This window comes from Callospermophilus lateralis, unplaced genomic scaffold, assembly GCF_048772815.1.
Source record: "Callospermophilus lateralis isolate mCalLat2 unplaced genomic scaffold, mCalLat2.hap1 Scaffold_96, whole genome shotgun sequence".
NCBI lineage: Eukaryota > Metazoa > Chordata > Mammalia > Rodentia > Sciuridae > Callospermophilus > Callospermophilus lateralis.
In genome coordinates this window covers 1,275,271-1,293,761 of record NW_027517776.1, presented here as the reverse complement: position 1 = coordinate 1,293,761, position 18,491 = coordinate 1,275,271, and positions in this window count along the sequence as shown.

Below are 18,491 nucleotides of genomic sequence, written 5' to 3'. Positions count from 1 at the left end.
GCTCCATGTAAATCTTGTGTCCATGGCTGTTACACTGTGTTGTTTAGGGAATGGTGACAGGGAGAGTCAGTACATGTTTGGTACAAATCTAATCTTCTCCTTATAGTTTTGCTCTGTAGTTTGGATCCATGGATACAGAACCTGTAGAAACAGAGGGCCTTCTGTGCTCCTCACAGGGAAAGGTCAATGCTAGGAGTAAGGAAGACCTCCTTTTGTCTAATTTTTGCTGATTACCTACCTGACCTTGGGCAAGCCACAGTGAGCTTCATGTTCTATAAATAGGTCAACTGTTCCCAGCTTGTTCCAGTTCACAGGGGTTTAAAAGATGAAACAATATTTTGAAAATATGGAAATATAAGGCATTTTAATTGTGAGCATTGTAAATAAAGGCAGGTTTTGTTCTTGAGTTCCGGTTTTCTTATTCTTACAGGATCAGATGATGTTCTCATATTGAATAGGCAACCTGGTGTCTTTGATTCAATTTCAAATCATTAAGGAGGGAAAATAAATTGAGCTATGCCTTGGGGCATGTTCTGGCAAAGTAAGTCAGCATGCTTTCAATGGGTTAGGAAGGAAAATATGAGGCACCTCAATGACATAAATCTGTATTTAGAATATAGAACAAGATTTGCAGTAGCCATGGGCTTGTCCTACTTGGCAGTAGATGCTGGTCTACACAGTTGGCTATGTGTGTCAGATTTTTTTTTTTTTTTGCACATTCAAGTGTACAGTTTAAAGTGTATCTTGAAGGAGATGCAAGATTTCTAAAAACAAGTAAAATGTGCTGTAGTTTTAAACATTTTTCTTCCTTTGTTCACAATCTAAACACATCCAATCAAATTAACCTTATGAACTATTTGCTTTTCTTCATCTATTTCTTATTTCTTTTTTGCTCATAAAGAAGAAAACAGAATGCATTTTATGTTGTAAACTGAAACAAGAGGATAATTTAAATATGCAGAAGCTTGATTTAAGCCATAGCAAGAGCACAAAAATTATTTGTTGTTTAATAGATTTATGTCTAATTAGCTGACCAACGGGGGGCTGGTGCTGATAGTGCCTAGTATCTGAAGTAAATGTTATTTAACAGCATGGGGCTCCAATAATGCAGAAGCAACCTTCCAGGCATTATTTCATCCAAGTCCACAAAGACCCCCATGGTGGCACCTCTGCATTATTTAAAATCAGTTAATCATGTGCCTCATAGGTGTTGGACACCTTTCAAAATGTTCTTTAGTGATGAGGTCTTTGTCTCTGCGTTGTGATAAATAAAAATTCTCTCCCACCATCTGTAAAATTCATGCAGATAATGCTCAGAGATTCTATAAGAAAACAATGCAGGCACCTCCTGCTCCCTATTTAATCCCCACTTAAATAAAAGTGGATTTTGTAATTCCATTAACTTTCATAATTCACATTACATTTATCAAATACCTTTTCATTTTACTTTTTTTTTTTTTGGTCATTTTTTTGCTCTTATTTGAGCAGTTTTTAACTCCGAGCAAATTAGTTAATGTAAGAGTAACAAGGAGAGAAATATCTGTTCATCAAAGGGGCATTTTTCTACTTTTTATGTTCTCTCATTGAAGACTTTGCTTGCTTTGTGTTTTATAAGTGTTGATCTCATCTTTGCAAACCACAGTGACAAGGCATATATACATACCTCACACAGCAAAATCAAAGATTAAAATCCTTACCTGCATATTGCAAACACAAAACACAATGCTTTCTAGCCAAAAATATTAATGACAAAACCATGAAATAAGTATACCCATAAAGCACTTGGTGACACATGTGCACACATCATAGTGTTCTGAAACTCAGGTGGCATTCTCTTTTCTAGGCAGCCCTCTCCCTGGGCATCAGATGTAGACTAAAGTTCTACCTGATTGTTTGAAGATATGCAATAGGACATTCTGGGCTTGTAAGCCTCCAAGTTTATAATTCTAACAATATCTGCATTTGCAATGAAGGCTCCTGAAGGCTAACATGTAAGAAGCGGGTTACTACCCCTTTTAGCCTCCCCGACAGAGCCCTGATGTGGTTCCTCTCTATGCATGTCCCTATTGCTTACGAACTGAGAGCCTCAAGGTTTCTGCAAACACTCTTAGCCTCAGCATTCAGGGAATAGGGAGTATCATTTCCTCTTCCTGGTTGCAACTACAAGAACATTCTCTCTCAGAAGCATTCACATACAAAAAGAAGGTGCTGAAGGAGCATGACTGTGAGGCCTATTTGAGGAAAATGATACAAAAAGACATTAAATATTTTTATGCCAGCCAGAAATGGTTATAAACATGGAACTAGGACCTATGGCTAGAGAATTTTAATGACTTATTGCCTGATTTTTAAGTGTTTTGACAACATCAAGAGTAGTTGCTTCTAAGTCAGTATAAGAAGAATTATTTGACCTCTAATTGAATGGAGAAAAGAAGTATATCATCCTTATTGAGACACAAAGTTATGTAAAATAAACACATGTGCCGGTTTTTTATATTATTATTTCTTTCAGTTCATTCTAACTAACAGCTTGAAGTTCTCTGTAGAGCCTGGTTAGTGGAACCATATTTGCCATAGGAAGTTGACTGGTAAGGGTTTCAGCTTCACTGAATGTCAGTAAGCCTCTTTTGCATACATGCATGTGTACATGCTCACACACACACACACACACACACACACACACACACACACACATGCTTTATCACTTTCTTCAAACATTTTAGCATTGCAATTTCAACATTCCTTTAAGAGCTCTTAAGTGTGACAACCCTGGAGCCCACAGTGAGGGACTTCTCTAGGTCTTCTTTTAAGGTCACAACTTCTGCAGAGAACATGGTTCTCCCAGATGTCCCCTGTTCTCATCAAACAAAGCAATTCCTGTAAAATCAATAGTTCCCAACCTGCACTGAGGGAGATCATCACATCTTGTCATCACATCTTGGCAGAACTCACTTCTTCAGAACCTGGTTTGACTGAGGATCATACACTCAAGTTCCGTCTGGGAAAGGAGTAATATTGAAGGTCCATAAATCTAAGTGTCTACTGAAAGATCAAAAGAAATCATGATGGCTGCATTATGAATGCTAAGAAAAGATGATATTAATATGTACCGAGAGTTTTGATAATAGCTAAAAATTGTTGATTGGAATTCATTATTCTAGAATGTCAACCAGTTTTTCGTTGATAATTTTTAAAAAATAACGGTGCTTTAGTTAATCACTAAATTTCAAATAAAGTGAACTTGAGGTAATTTTAGGTTAAACAATGAACTCCGCAATTGAGTAAAAGGAAGCCTCGGTCCTGGAGGAGGGTGCGGGAGCAGGCAGTTCTGGGGCCAGGTCCCTGCAGGGGAGGAAGATCAGATGCCATGTGAATCTCCTCAGCTCGGATGCCAACACTATGTCTAATCTGGGGAGCAGCCACTGCTATTTTCCCTTTGTTATGGCTGATTTCAATTAAAAAGACTATTTTATGGTAGAAGGAAGCTGCTGTCCCATTTATTTTGATTAAAACACATGAGGGATACGTAAATCAGAGGGCTGACCCTATAATTTAGAGAGAAAAGGGATCTTCAGAAGTGAACATGTGAGGTTGGACACGTGCCATTGTGATTCAGCAGAAGGCACAGAAAGGCCACCAGGTAGCACGAGGTTGTGTTTAGGGCAAGGCTGGGCAGTGCAGAGAGTTTGGGCTCAGGCCTTCCAAAATTTTTTCTTCCACATACTGGGAACAGATATGAGGACTGTGAGCAAGTTGCTCTCATTCCTGAGATCTCAGTCATCCCCTCTGCGGCTGGAACACTTTGGGGTTCCATGATCTCTAAGGTTGATCCAACTTCTCAATGCTGTGTTCTGACTCTTGAATTTGTTGTACTCAAAAGAGCGTTCTAATAAGCAAACTCTGTACTGTCTCTTAGAACTTCAAAGCTTTTGTCCAGTGGGAGATTCTCCTGACTCATCCAGCTGCCACTCAGTAGAAGACTAGAAGCAGTCGAGAGCTTTATGTGGTTTTAGCAGCTTTGTAGAAAGCCATAATATGTCTACAAGGAGTTCATCCATTCTTAAATGGGAAATTAGACTCCATTCTGACCTGCTTTCACCTGACTGGCTTCTCTAATTTCTTCCTAGTGTTTCTTTTTGCTAAGATATTCTGACATTTTCATAGGATCTGACAAACAACAGGTAAATATGAATCTTGTTACAATAGCACATCTTATGTACTTAAATTCTGCTAAAAGTATCCCAAATATTTTTTAAGAGCTTGTCTCTATGTATTCATGTGTATGACTGCACGTGTACACATGTGAGTGTCAGAGGTTTGCAGCTGTGATAGAGTTGTGATTCCTCAAATGAATTCAGTGATCTCAATATTCCTGTCATCCAGAGGAAAGTCCTATGAGCCGACTGATCCCTTTGATTTTCAAATGTAAAAAGTCCTCTCCCTGCTTAAAGATTCCAAATGATCTTAGGATCAAGTACAAAAGGCTTCATCACATTGAATAAAAGTCACCTCGATCCTGGAAGTCAGTTAGCTTCTATAGGCTCTATGTCCGCCATTTCTCTCTCTGACCCAATCTTAGCTCCAGCCATTCTGACCTACTTTCACCTGCCTGGCTTCTCTGATTTCTTCCCAGTGTTAAGCCTTTGCAGTCTCAGTCTCCATTGACAGAAATGCCCTCCCCTGCATTGCCACTAGCTTTTCTTTCCTCAGGTTGCAGCTGGGAAAGATCAATTTTAAGTACAAGGGATAATAACCATTGCATAATATCATTTCTGTATTTGACCACAAAGAAGGAGCCTATGATTTTAATTCATTCATTCATTCATATTTATTGAGCCTCGGCTGCTGCTGTGTAAAAATACCACAGAGAAATGTGGCACACGCTCTCTCTCTCTCTCTCTCTCTCTCTCTCACACACACACACACACACACACACACACATACACACACACACACACACAATAAGAAGAAGAATGAAGAACAGCATGTGGTAAATCCAAGTGCCATGTGGGTTTGGGAAAGAGTATGATCACATTTTATTGAATTTGGAAATATTTATTGTCCTACATAAAACATGACTAATTGCATTGGCCAAAAGGACTTTTAGCTCTGGAAGGCACCCTTCAGGGTGTTCTAGTGTGACTGGCCAGGGATCAAGGCAGGCCTTAAACCCCCAAGTTCTACTTCAGTTGGAACTGCTCCACTGCCTTCTTGTGGTTCAAAAAAGTTTGAAAGCCACGGATGCTTTCTCCTGGGATAATAGCATATTATGACATTAAGAGATAGTCTCAAGGTGATTTTTCACTTTCAAGGAAATTGGTTGATAACAAATGAATCCTTTCAAATTTGCAACAGCTTTCCCCAGGTCACTGAAGTGAAGAAGTGATTCATCAGTTCACAGTCACACTGGAGGCCAAGGCAATTCACGACACCAGACACCTTAATCATTCTTATTTCCTTTTCTTTAGTCAAATTGCACAGAACGAGTATTCTTTGGAAACTATAACACTGATCTTCAACAAGACCCCCATGCCCTCTGTTAACTGCAAACATATCAATATTTTGCATCAAGAGTTCTAGTTTTTGAGCAGGAGGAAAAGGCATTGAGCTTAAGAACTACAAGTTCCTGAAATCCCTGTGGGAGAAAAACTGACATCTTAACTACAGCTCTTCTCTCTTTTTATTCACTTGAATATGTGTTATAGCTCATGATTTAAGCTACTTTCGATTTCTCTTAATCCTGCTTTGTTTTGAGCTAAACTAACTACATTTCTCTAGGATTCGAGAGCTCACTGTATGAGGTAAATTAACTCTTCCAGTGCTCTGAGGTACCAATTAATGCCCCGGAGGAGGTAAATTGCTAAATGGTGCCCCGCTGGTCGGAAAGACTGAATTTTCCTCAAATGGTTCTGTTGCTTCTCTGGCATAGAGTAGATTACTCCTAATGGTTCTCTGTAGGACAGGATCCATTCTTAAATGGGAAATTAGACTCCATATGATTAGCAGGCGAAGACATCAGCAACGAAAGACAAGTGTACAGTATATCCTGGCCATGCCGGTTCTTGTCTGATCTTGGATGCTGAGCAGTGTTGGGCATGGTGACTACTGGGATGGGAAATAGGAAAGACACAGAAGTCACCATTAGACAATCAGGAGATATCAAATACTTCAATGAGCTTGGAAGGCAAGAAAAAAATATAAGGACATGGAACAGAATATTAGAGAGCATTGCCAATTTAGAATTGTATGAGCCTAAGTGAGAATGTAGGGTTGGATTTTTGGAATCTTCTATCATTTTTTGGAAGCATGGATCATTTGTGCTGTACACAAACATTTTACATGCAGTATTTATTTTTTCTTCATTCATTAAAAATACATAAACAAATACACATAGGTGCAAAAGACTTTCAGTCCAGCATCTTTTGCACATAAATTTTTGTGTAGCTTGAATATTCTCTTAAAAAAAATCAAATTTGGGTGGGAGGAAAAGGTTGAGTTTTATTTTTGTTTAACATTTTTTTTCCTAGTAGTAGTTTTGATTGTAGCAGAATACAAAGATACAATATACTTAACATGAAATTTACCATGTTAACCATTTTTGAAAGCACTGTTCTGTGACTTCGTGTGTAATCATATTGCTGGTCTTTCCTGATACAGTTGGAGCTCTTTCAACCTGTAGACATTGGTCTTCCTTACATTCAAGAAAGTTCTCTTCTAGAATATTTTGACTTTTTCTTTGATTCCACTTGTTGCATGTGTAAGGCCTCACTGCTTTTAAAGGGTACTTTTTGATGAATATAACTATTCAGAATTTCTATTGTACATTGAGGTAAAAACTATTTTCCTTTTCCTTCATTTGCTTTAGTTGTAATAATTATTATTGTGTTTTGATAGTCTAAATTTTGAGGGACAGCTCAATGAAGAGAAAGACAAGACCCCTCTTGAACTTTGTTAACGGAGAAGAACAAGAACAAAGCAATACAAATAATTATTAATTTGTAGCGAGTGCTCTGAGGAAAGCAAACAGACAATAACTGGGTTAGGGGAGCAACCACCCTGTAAGATGGATCCATCCACCCATCCAGCTATCTATTCATCTATCTTTTACTTATCTTCAGATGTCATCTATCTTTTCAAAGTTGTACATAAGCATCATAAAATAAAACTGAAATTCATGTGAATAAATCCCTCTAGGGAAAGATACTTTAAAGAGAACATCCAGGGCTGAGCCCTGAATGACTTCAATCATGGAGATGGGGATGTGAAACTTGTAAAGGAGACTGAAAAATCAGTGGACCAGAAATAGGGAGAAACTCAGGGAGGAGAGGTGACATCCAACTAAGGCTAAGAGAGTGTCCTAGGGCAAGAGCAGAGTAAAATCGCACATCATCTCTGCAGGACTGCATCCGGGGAAATGTTCATGACCCTGAAAAGAGAAGTTTTCACCAAGTAGTGTCACAGAAAACCAGCAGATGGGGACAGAGGGAATGAGAGCAAAAGCAGAGACAGGCTGTGTAGACAGTTCTTTAGAATTCTGTGTGCAGTGCAGTTGGGGAGAGGAACAGTGAGTCATGGGAGAACAGTCACCTGTGGACAAGGACAGGAAACCCAACACACTCAGATGCTAATGGCAAGAAAGGCAGCCATTAGGGATGCAGAAGAGACAGTCAATACATGGATCTCCTTGAGGGGCAGAGTAAGAGGATTCTTCAAAGAAGCGAGAGGTTCAGGTTTTGGTAGAGAAGGGCCTTCCATTGCTCATCATGAAGAAGAGAGGGACCTGCAAAGGTTAGTACAGAACTTAACCAATGAGTTCTTGCTCTGCTTCTGGAAAAGCACAAATAATAAGAAAGATTTTAGCACTGTTTATAGCGAGCCACACTCTGTGGTAAATGTTTTGCATATGCTATTTTAATTACGTTTTAAACATTTCCGAGCCAGTCTTCTTAATTAAACAGCCAATGGAACTCAGACTCGGAGGAATTGAGTGGCTCGCCCCAATTCACAAATCTGCTGATTGCTGGAGCTGAAATTTGAAAGTAATTTGCCCGATGTCAAAGCCTGAATATATCTGGACACTTATTTAGTTATTAACAAGTAAGTAAGTGGTGAGGCCCAGAGAGCCAAACCAGCCTCGCCACTGCCACATGCCCCCACCACCAGGTCTCAGTGTAGAACACAATCTCTAGCTTCCTGTCCAGTGTTCTCTCCACTATATCCTTTTTCTCAATTGTGCTAGGGGCAGACGGCTTTTTATATTAAAATAAGTGATTGCTGATTATAAACACAATTCGCTGAATTTAGTGATAAGCAGAGGAGGAAACTATAATGATCAAAATCATGAGAATCTGATAGATATACTTGTTTTTCTAGAGAGAAAATAGATTAGTCAAAGAAGTTCTTGTATAACTACCGTGGATTTTTCTCTTAAAAATTCCAAGTACATACAATCAGTATTTACAAAGAATTTTCCAAGTGCTTGATTTATTTTTAATCAGGAGGCTAAGGTGCTTAGTCAGTCTGATTATAAAAGGAAAAAGTGCAATAAATGACGTTAAGCTTTTCTGAACCCACACACCCTGTAGAAACCTTTGGATAAGGAATTTATGTTTATCTTTACTTTTTATGATGAAAGCTTTCAAAACCTTTCTTCTAGCTTTTTGAAAGCTACCGTACATCCTACCGTGCGATGCATACCAGAAGGTCCTGCTCCTGATCAACCTCTCCCACCCTACCCTCCCCAGTCTCCCAGCCTCTGGTAACCACCATTCCACTCTCAACTTCTAAGAGATTAACTTTCTTAGGTTCCACATGAGTGAGGTTATCTTATGCTTTTTCCCATGCCTGACTTATTTCACTTAACAAAATAATCTCAAGTTTCGTCTATGTTGTCACTAGTGGCAGGATTTCATTCTTTTTTTAATGGCTGAACAGCATTCCATTGTATATACATGCCACATTTTCTTTATCCATTCATCAGTTGATGAACATTTAGGTTGTTGCCATTTCTTGGTTACTAGGATTAGTGCTGCAATGAAGGAACATAGAAGTATATGCAATGTTTTCATCTCCCTTCAGGAAATATGCTTAGCTGGGAGATTGCTGGATCATATGGTGCTCCTATTTTTTATTTTTTGAGGAACCTCCTGTACGGTACTTCATGATGGACAAGGGCACCCTTTTCTCCACATCCTAACTTTCTTTTGTCATCTTGCTAATTGTCATTCTCACCAGAAGAAGGTGATGTCTCATGGAGGTTTTGATTTGCATTTCCCTGAAGATTACTCATGTCAAGTATTTCTACATACTGTGTTTGCCATTTGTTGTCTTCTTTGGAGACATGTCTGTTTGGATCTGCTGCTTAATTTCTAATTAGGTTATGTGTTCTTTTGCTGTTGTGCTTTTGTTGTTCCCTACCTATTCTGGATAGAGACAGATGTCTTGTCTCAGGTAGGATGCAATTTAGGGGAAACTTAAAAATATTAACAAGTATGATTTAAGGCAGTGGCAATTTTTCAAATGCTATTTGTGTGATTTTAAATAGTTCTTCTCAATATAATAAAGATTTCCAATCTAATTTTAATAAACCCTTGTCACATTTGTAAGCTATTACCATAAAATTCCAAGAAAAAAATCATCTCCATATCATAAGGATATGCCCTCCATTCATTTTATTAATTTTTGTTTCATCCTGCAAATATGGCATTTTTTTATTTGCTCTTTCCCAATTGTGTAAATGCACCACTACAAGTGAACATTGTTTTTTTTTGCTCCAGAACTCATGTGTTATTTTAGCCAATTTCATGTAAAGTCCAAATAACCTAGATACAGGTGCAAGCAGACTGAGCTCAGATCCTACTGATGGTACATCTCCCTAAGGATCCTCAGAAATTCCCACAGGATCAAGCACTTGTCCCTCAAAATGGTGGCCAATGTGATGTTGCATGTTATATTGGTCTCACTTAATCCTGTTCATTTTCTCATTCATTTCTTAACATTCATTCTGGGATGATATTACCAAGTAAACAGTGAATGTGACACAGGCTAAAGCAATGACAGTTATTACATTTTTATCTACAAAACATAAAGGGAAAATATATGCATCTTTAATTTTCATGTTCCCAGATTTAAAATGAATATTTCTTTATCAAAAGTTCAAAACATACACAAAAGATTTTATTTCAATAAAAAAGTTTTTCAACTTAGATTCATAATTTCATCAGATAGATGCTATGGGTTACTCAAGATCCTGGAATTTGCTTCATTCTACAGAAATGAAAATATGAACAGCAGTATACAACATGAATCACTTACATTTTAATCTTTAAATCAATTGTAATCAGTTGTAATTCATATTAGATTTTGAGATGATCTTTTTTGATATATCACATTATACATGAAGAAACTTTTATTAATTTCATAAGCTAACATTAAATCAAACAGGTTGCTTCCATTAGAAGTAGAAGTCAGAGATAATTTGCAAAATAATTATTTGAAGTTGGGTTAAAAATAATATAAGCCAGGGAACAAATTTGCCATAGTTCATTACAACCTTTTAAAAATCTCTATGTGCTTTTTCTTGAATTGAATGACCAAGTGTTAATTTCTAATTATACTAGATAGAGGAATTCTTACAACATACATCAATGCTCTAGCTTCATAGGAGTATTGAAGGGAATGGCATCTATAATAATGGCTATTTCCTTAAGTTTACTTTAGTTTTCTTCTGATCCTGAAGTTGTGTGAGCCTGACTCAGAAGAGAAAGATAATAGATAGATAACAGACAGTTGTAGGTGGAGTATGGATGCAGATATACAAATATTTGTATACTGGTGGTCATTTAGATATATACAATGTGATAATATATATTCTGTTAGACAATCATCTTCTTATGTATAGTAAGCACATATTTCTGTGACATAGGAAGAATTCTGAGTTGATAATCTTTCTTTAATGCAATTTTTATCCATAACACTTTTTGTAATTTTCTCAACATGTTGGTAAAAAAAAAAATGTCACTGTGACCAAAATATGTGACAAGAAAAACTTAGAGAAATAAAAGTTTATTTTGGCTCCTGGTTTCAGAAGTTTTAGTCCATAGTCACCTGGATCAATTGCTTTGGTCCTGAGGTGAGGAAGACCATCATGGCATAAAGGAGTAGAGACGAATGTTTCTCAACTCAAGGTAGCTAAGAAGCAGGGAGAGTGGAAGGTGTCAGGGACAAGACAAAGTCCCCCTCTACCCATTCTGACCTGCCCAGGGTTTCCATCTCTCACACTTGTCCATTCAAATTATTAAACCATCAAATTAGTGCCATCATGATTCAAACACTTCCCCAAAGCCCCACCTCTGTACATTACTGCATTGGGGACCAACTTTTCAACATATGAGCCTTGGGGGTACATTCCATACCCAAACCATAACACTAGATGCCAGAATAATGAATTCATTTACCTTTTTTCAATGTACTTCTGGGGATATTTTTTTGTGATCAAGCATATGTTATTAAAGTATAAAGTACCTTAATAAACATGTTATTAAAATCTATATATCCAGACATGATAAATCCATTGTGTTTTATTCACAAGAAAGGAATCTTGTATCATATTATTCTTTAAATAATAAGAAACAAACTTACAAATACCATTGAAAATTCAAAGGAAATACTTCCACAAAAGGAATTTTTGACATTGGATGATGGACCTGAAAGACCAAAGAGATTTAGGAAGTGTGCTCAAAACTGGCCTTTCATGTGTGTTTATGTATTCAGCTTGTCCATCCACCATGAGCTCCACCTGCCTCAGAGATAGTGGCCATCATTTATTTATCTGCAAAGAGACTGGAGTCTGAGTTGATCTTCATTTCAGTCATGTACTGAATGTAAGAATTGTGAAAAGCAATTTGGAGCCAAGACACATCCTTTCTCTGAGAAAGAAGTTGTACATTGCAGGAAACTGGAGTCTTGCTGCTCAGATCTACTCTTGGAGAATAACATAAAATGCATCAGAAACCTCCTAGTCCATTTTTAGACAGATGTGGACATTTTGTCAGGTCAAATCATGAAAGGAAATCTGATATAGTTTTCTCAATTTTATCTTCTCATTAAAGGCCGTAGTTAATTTTTTTAAATGTACTATATAAAATAGTTGCTTTGAGATCTACAAGTTAAATTATAGCCTTGTATGAGATCCAGAGAAACAAACAAAATATTCCCATCTCTGCCAATGTTTTGGAAGGGAGTGTGTAATTTCTTCCATTAGCCAAGCTAATTAATCAATGATGACTGACACTCATGAATGTTCACGTTTATGGAAAGCAGTATTGCCACGATTTATATAATTTAGCTCTTATAAAAAGCTGTACACTAATTTTAGGTTAAAAAACCTATTCATTTAACTTGTAAGTAGCAGAACCAATTCAGTTATGCATTTAATTTTGTGTCTATAAGATTCAGGGAAAAAAAAAGACAAACATATGTAAGCCTTTGGTATATATATATATAAATTTCCTTAGTAAGAGTTTTAAAGGATGTTCAAAATACTTACCATAGACAAAGCTATGTATTATGGGAGATAGAGAGATGGGAAAGTGTTTACTAACTAGAAGGACATTTGCAATCTAGTAATGGGGATAAATCAAATACATCTGTGCACACTAAAACTCTTCCTATTAGGATAAGCTTAACATTTTATTAGTTCTTATGGAGATTTTAATTTAATTTTATTCTGTTTCTTTTTTGTAACTAATATATTCCTATCAGTCTATTCTATACATAACTCATATCCTTTTTTCTCCCTCTGATATAGAAGTCCATTAAATTTTTTAAATTAATAGACATTTTATTAATACTTCTTCCTTAGTGTTAACAAAATTTTATGTATAATATATTTTAATATCTAGATGGATGTTTCAATACAAGTATATAATGAAATAAAATAAATTTTTCATCGTCTTGTGAGGCACTATAATCTAAACATTGGCCTGGTACAGGCCTCTTAGAGGAAGCAAAGTAAGGACTCTCTGCACAAAATTTTCTATTCCCACTTTTGCATTTCTCTTTTCAGATAAGTAAGAAGTCTCTTCTCTGTCAGACGGGAACCTGCCATTTCTCTGAATCCTCTCTTGTGTTGCATTCTTGGGTACATCTCCACATTAGGGATAATTTTCTCTTCTGCATCCCCAATGTCTCCACTTCCCCCATTAGCATATAGGTAGGCTCTGTCCTTACATAATTTAATGGGTGTGTACATAATAAGAGCCTCCCTTACCACTCAGGGTTGCTGCTTCAATCAAAAATAAAGTGTCAATTGATGCCGGAGAGCTTTGGAAGGGTATGAACCTTACATACATGGTGCAGCTGGAAGATGGCATTGCTTTCATGGAAATAAATGTCGCCTGGGCTCTTCAGTTTTCATAAACAAGCCATTCTCCTCTTCCCGGTATTGCTGATTTGTGCTGCTTTGCATTTATCTGGAACAAGAATTGCTAGATTCTGTTGTCAGGAAGCATGATATCAAATTCACTGCTGCTCATTTCTTCAGTGGAGAAAATAATGCCCAAAGATGCTTGCCTGAAGGATGTGCCATTCTTCCAAACTGCTAGACACTCTAAATTGTATTATTGGATTAAATTACACATTAATAAAGCCGAAATCCATCACACTTATTTCCCTATGAGATATTTTTTTAATTTTCTAAGATAACCTTGGAATGATGAAGAATGTTGTATTTTTAAAGGCTTTCTGTAATTATGTCTCTTTCTAAAGTAGGTCAAGTTTTTACATCTACTTCAGTGAAAAGATCTCAGTAACACAAACAAAAGTTTTCCCTTTAGAAAATTTCAGGAAAACTCTTGTTATCCCTGATTTGTATAAATGTCATGGACTCATCCTCAAATGAAAGACAAGTTTGGGTTCCAGCACTTCAAATAATATAGACTCCATGGAATAAATTTTCATTCATTTTTCTGAATTAGCCTCCCTCCTGACAGTATTTTACTTCCCAAGGCTAATTTTACTTTTGTATTGTTTTCCTTCACTGGAGTTATTTTTAATGTGTATATACATGCACATGCACCTGTGCCCAAAGGTAGCTTATGTACTTAGTTAACATCAAACACCTGTGGGAGCACAGTGAGAAATCTCACTCCTACCTCTGAACACAAAATCCCAGTCCTCTCCCCCAGAGGAAATCACTGCATGGATCAAATGATAATAATAAACCACTTTCTTTATGATAGACAGGCATTGTCTGATATTTTGTGTACTCATTATGGTTTCAAAAAACAAAATTCAAAGGTTTGCAACTGTACCTATGGGTTATGTCCTAACACATTAGAGATAGATGTTATGCACATTCTTTATTTGGATAGATGACATAGATCTTCCATCTCTTAAGAAAGAGGAAATTATGTTTTGTCTAAAATATGAAAAAGTTTCTGTTGCTACATTTTCTTACCAAAATAATTTTAAAACTTTTTACCCATCTGAATGCTCAAAATAGAACTTATATTTTAAATTAATATTTACCCTCATATGTGTGTAATGGAGCATAGATTTAAAAGCTGCTTGCATTTCTGTATCTGTAATCCATTCTTAACTCATATTCTTTATTGGTTGGTGGTTAATTTTTAATTGATTTTGAAACCCCCTTCTTATTAAAAAAATAAGATTTTAGCAACATGTCATATTTTTACAACTTACTGGTTAACTTTATTTATAATACTTTGACATCCACAAATTGCAAAATCTTATTCTTTTTATCAATACTGTCTTAGAGCATTTGGATTTGGGACAATAATTTAGAAAAGTTTGACCTAAACAAAAATTTTTGTTAATATTTATTTATTGCCATACCTAAATCTTTGCTGAAGCTAAGATTAATTCTTAGTTAAGGGGTAATGTGAAGCTCCAACTTTGCTTCTCCATCTTATTCAGTTGTGTAAAGTCTACTTATGATAAAACATATTTTATCTTAACCTTAAGTGTCATTGTTTATTTATTAAGTAAATAAATATCTATGAATTTCATCATCTTTTGGATTTTATATTTTGTATCATCTTTCTATTCAGACACCAACACCAAATGTAATGTGAATATAGGTTTAATATTTGTTAAAAGTAATCATTATTCACTAATTTTTTTTTTTTTTGAGATGATAGTCTTGTTGAGTTGCTCGGGATGGGCTTGAATTCTTGATTCTCTAGACTCAGCCTCCTAACTACCTGAGATCACAGGCATGGTACCACAAGGCCTGACCCTATTTGATTTTTTGTGACATTTTCCATGTGAATTTTAATATTAGTTTGCCTGGTTCCAAAGCAATAAATAAATAAATTCCACAAAGATAAGCTGAAGAACTTTATAATATTTGTATGGGAAATGCATACATTTATAGAATAATTTAGTGATAGTACAATCCCTATGATATTAAATCTTACCCAAAGTGTATAAATATCAATTTTTTTTCAAATATTTTTGTATGAAATTTAATAAAGTTTTAAGATTTCTCCGTGTGTGTGTGTGTGTGTGTGTGTGTGGCAAATTTCTTATTGAACTTAAAACTTGAAAGTTGAGCTATAGTGTAGATAGAATTTTCCTAAATTATATTGCAAGACTAAATTATTAGCATATAATAGCTAATAATTTTTTTAATTTTAATTTTATATTAATTATCCAACTGGATTCACTAATAAGATGCAACAACAATTTCTAAGAATCTCTGGGTTTTCAGAGTAGGTAATCATACTGATTATCATCATCATTTTATAATTTGGCTTCAGTCATTTTCTGGTGTACATATCCTATGTCATGTTTTTTTTGCCTATCTGGGCCATCTTTCACCCTTACCAGAATGTTACATAAGAGTGTAATGGTGGACTTTTAATAGTAATGCTTTTGCTACTTTGACAAAATGCAGTGCTAAAATGCAACTATGGGGAGGCAGTCAGCCTTGTTAGTGGGTTCTTCTTCCTGCCAAGGAGGGTATAAGCCACCTAACAAATTAATGCCTAGAATAATTAGTGAAAAACAAAAGACAAAGTCAGAAAGACAGTTTCAAAAAATGTGGATCCCCTGATTGGTCCAATCCATAAAGGAGCTGGAGCTAGACAATTAGAAAAAGGCTCCCGTGGCCTATTTAAGAGGGTACATCAAAGCCAGGGATAAGGTTTCAGGCATGGGGTCTTGTTTCCTGATGTCAGCAGGTTGGTTGACATCTTGGTAAGTCACACCTCAGAAGGACTGTGTGGCTACAGCAGGTCACCCCATCTCTGGGGCTGTGTGTGACGTTTGGCAGAGCTGAGGGGGAATTTCACCTGCATCAGGCTGTTCTGATGCCACAGGAAGTGGGGGTACCACAGGAAGTTCCCAATGCCAGACCTATCCCATCAACTGTGAATCCCTAGTCCACATACATCCCAGGGATGGCTCTCAACGTGCAAATATAACATATATACATTCATTTTTAGCATAAATATTTTGCAATATTGTACACGCTATTACTAATTTTACATCCTTTTGAAACAAAATTTCCATAAATATAAATTTTAAATATGCCATTCTCCTAATCAGAGAAATCAGAGAAAGATAAATAAACTTGTAAAGATGACCTACCCATATTCATAGGGACAATAGAGTGGATTCAAATTAGGGACAGACTAAGTGGAAAGAGTAGATGTTAAAATCCATCTTTTCTTACTTAAGAAGCCCCTTTAAAAGTCCATTTCCAGTGCCCCCAGTAATTACTTCTATGTTGATTTCATCTTTAGGGTGCGTAAATGATAAGAAGTAGAAAACTCCTTATAGTGACATGCTAAAGAAAGGGGATACATTCCTAACTTTCTTCTAGGTCAGTGCTGTAATGGCTTTCCAATGTATGGTTGCAGAGTGGCAGATATCCTAACACTTCAATGAACACAAAAACAGAACAAACCCTAAATCATCAAATGGAATACGTAAGCAGTTTTATATTAAAATTCTTTGGGGATGTATCCACATTTTCCTCCATGTGCCTGAAAAAGGGAATGTTCATACAGACGTTCACAGTCTGAAAGCAACCGAACGCAGCTTCTAGTTTCAGCAAAGAACATCATTTTCATCCTCCCAAACGATCACCCTAAATTAAGAGGGGAATAGGAAGCAGGAAAACAAACTATATCCTTGATAAACCTAGAAGTCTGCTATTATTATTGTCACCATCGGGGTGCTGGGGGTTCAAACCAGGGCCCCACCCGTGGTGGGCAAATGCTCTCAGGGAGACAACCCCCAACCATTAGAAGAACTCCAAAAAGAAAGACTGAGAGTCTGAGTGTGAGGAGTGGAGTTGTGGTAGTGCGACTTAGGATTCTCTATATGAAAATTAGCTCAAAAGATTATTTAGGAAAGATTGAGGGACAGGGGACACCAGAACAAGGCACTTTGAAGGCAGTGGCGATGTGTGGAGACTTCTTTCAAGTTTTCATAAGAGGCAACAGACCCCAGGTCCTCACTCCAAACCTCAAGCAGTTGGGTGCCTGTCCTGCTTCCTCCTATCTACCAGACCACCCACGTCTTATGTAGTAAGATCAAGGGTGGAGCTCTGGACATAGGGCATATGATAAAGAGGAGGGATACCACCCACAGAAAAAAATGAAGACATTAAGGAAGGAAGTATACTGGATGGCTGGACTGCCACCTCTTTCTAATTCAGCAAAATGGCAATAATTGCAAGATCCTACTCAGGGTGAATAGATCTACACTGACGAAAAGTCATTCATGATATAGCTACCAAAAAATCAAAATAGCTAATTGTACAACATAAAGTGTACGAGACTCTAGTGGACCACAAAGTTTCTATTTAGCCACATGGTACCTCAATCCTAAACCAGAGACTGCCAAGGATCCCGAGGCATTTGGAGAAACCCTCAGAAATAAAAGGAGTGTGTGTCGGGGGTGGGGGAGGAGAATCTTTAAACAGAAAAAAGAAGGAGCTTAAAATGCACGCACATAGACATAGTTAGGTGGGAAAGCAAAGAATCTGAGAAACCAGTTCATTCTCCAAGAGATGATATAACACATGTGTGAAAGCAGAACTCTCTTTTGCGTGAATGTTAGAAATATATTGTCACAGGCCTTTGAAGCAAATGCCCATGAAGTGAACCAAAATCATAAGGGGATGCTATACATCAAGTAAAGTGAGGAAACGTGGAGAGTCAACCTACGAAGTCCCCAATCCAAGGAACAGGAATCTCAGAAGATGACAGAGAAAATAGGGATAAGAAATTGCCATAAATAAAATAGAGAAAAATATCCCCAAACTGAGAGAGGCAAGTGTCTAGATTTAAAGTATTACTGAGAAATTTCACAATTCTGGGGAATAAAGGGAAGTTCTGAAAAAGCTCCCAGAAATTAAAGGTCTTTTATACACAATCTGAGAGTCCATCAGAATCACTGTCTTGGAAACGGGAAGCAAATAGAGAGAAGCTTTCAACATTTTGAAGGAAAATTGTTCA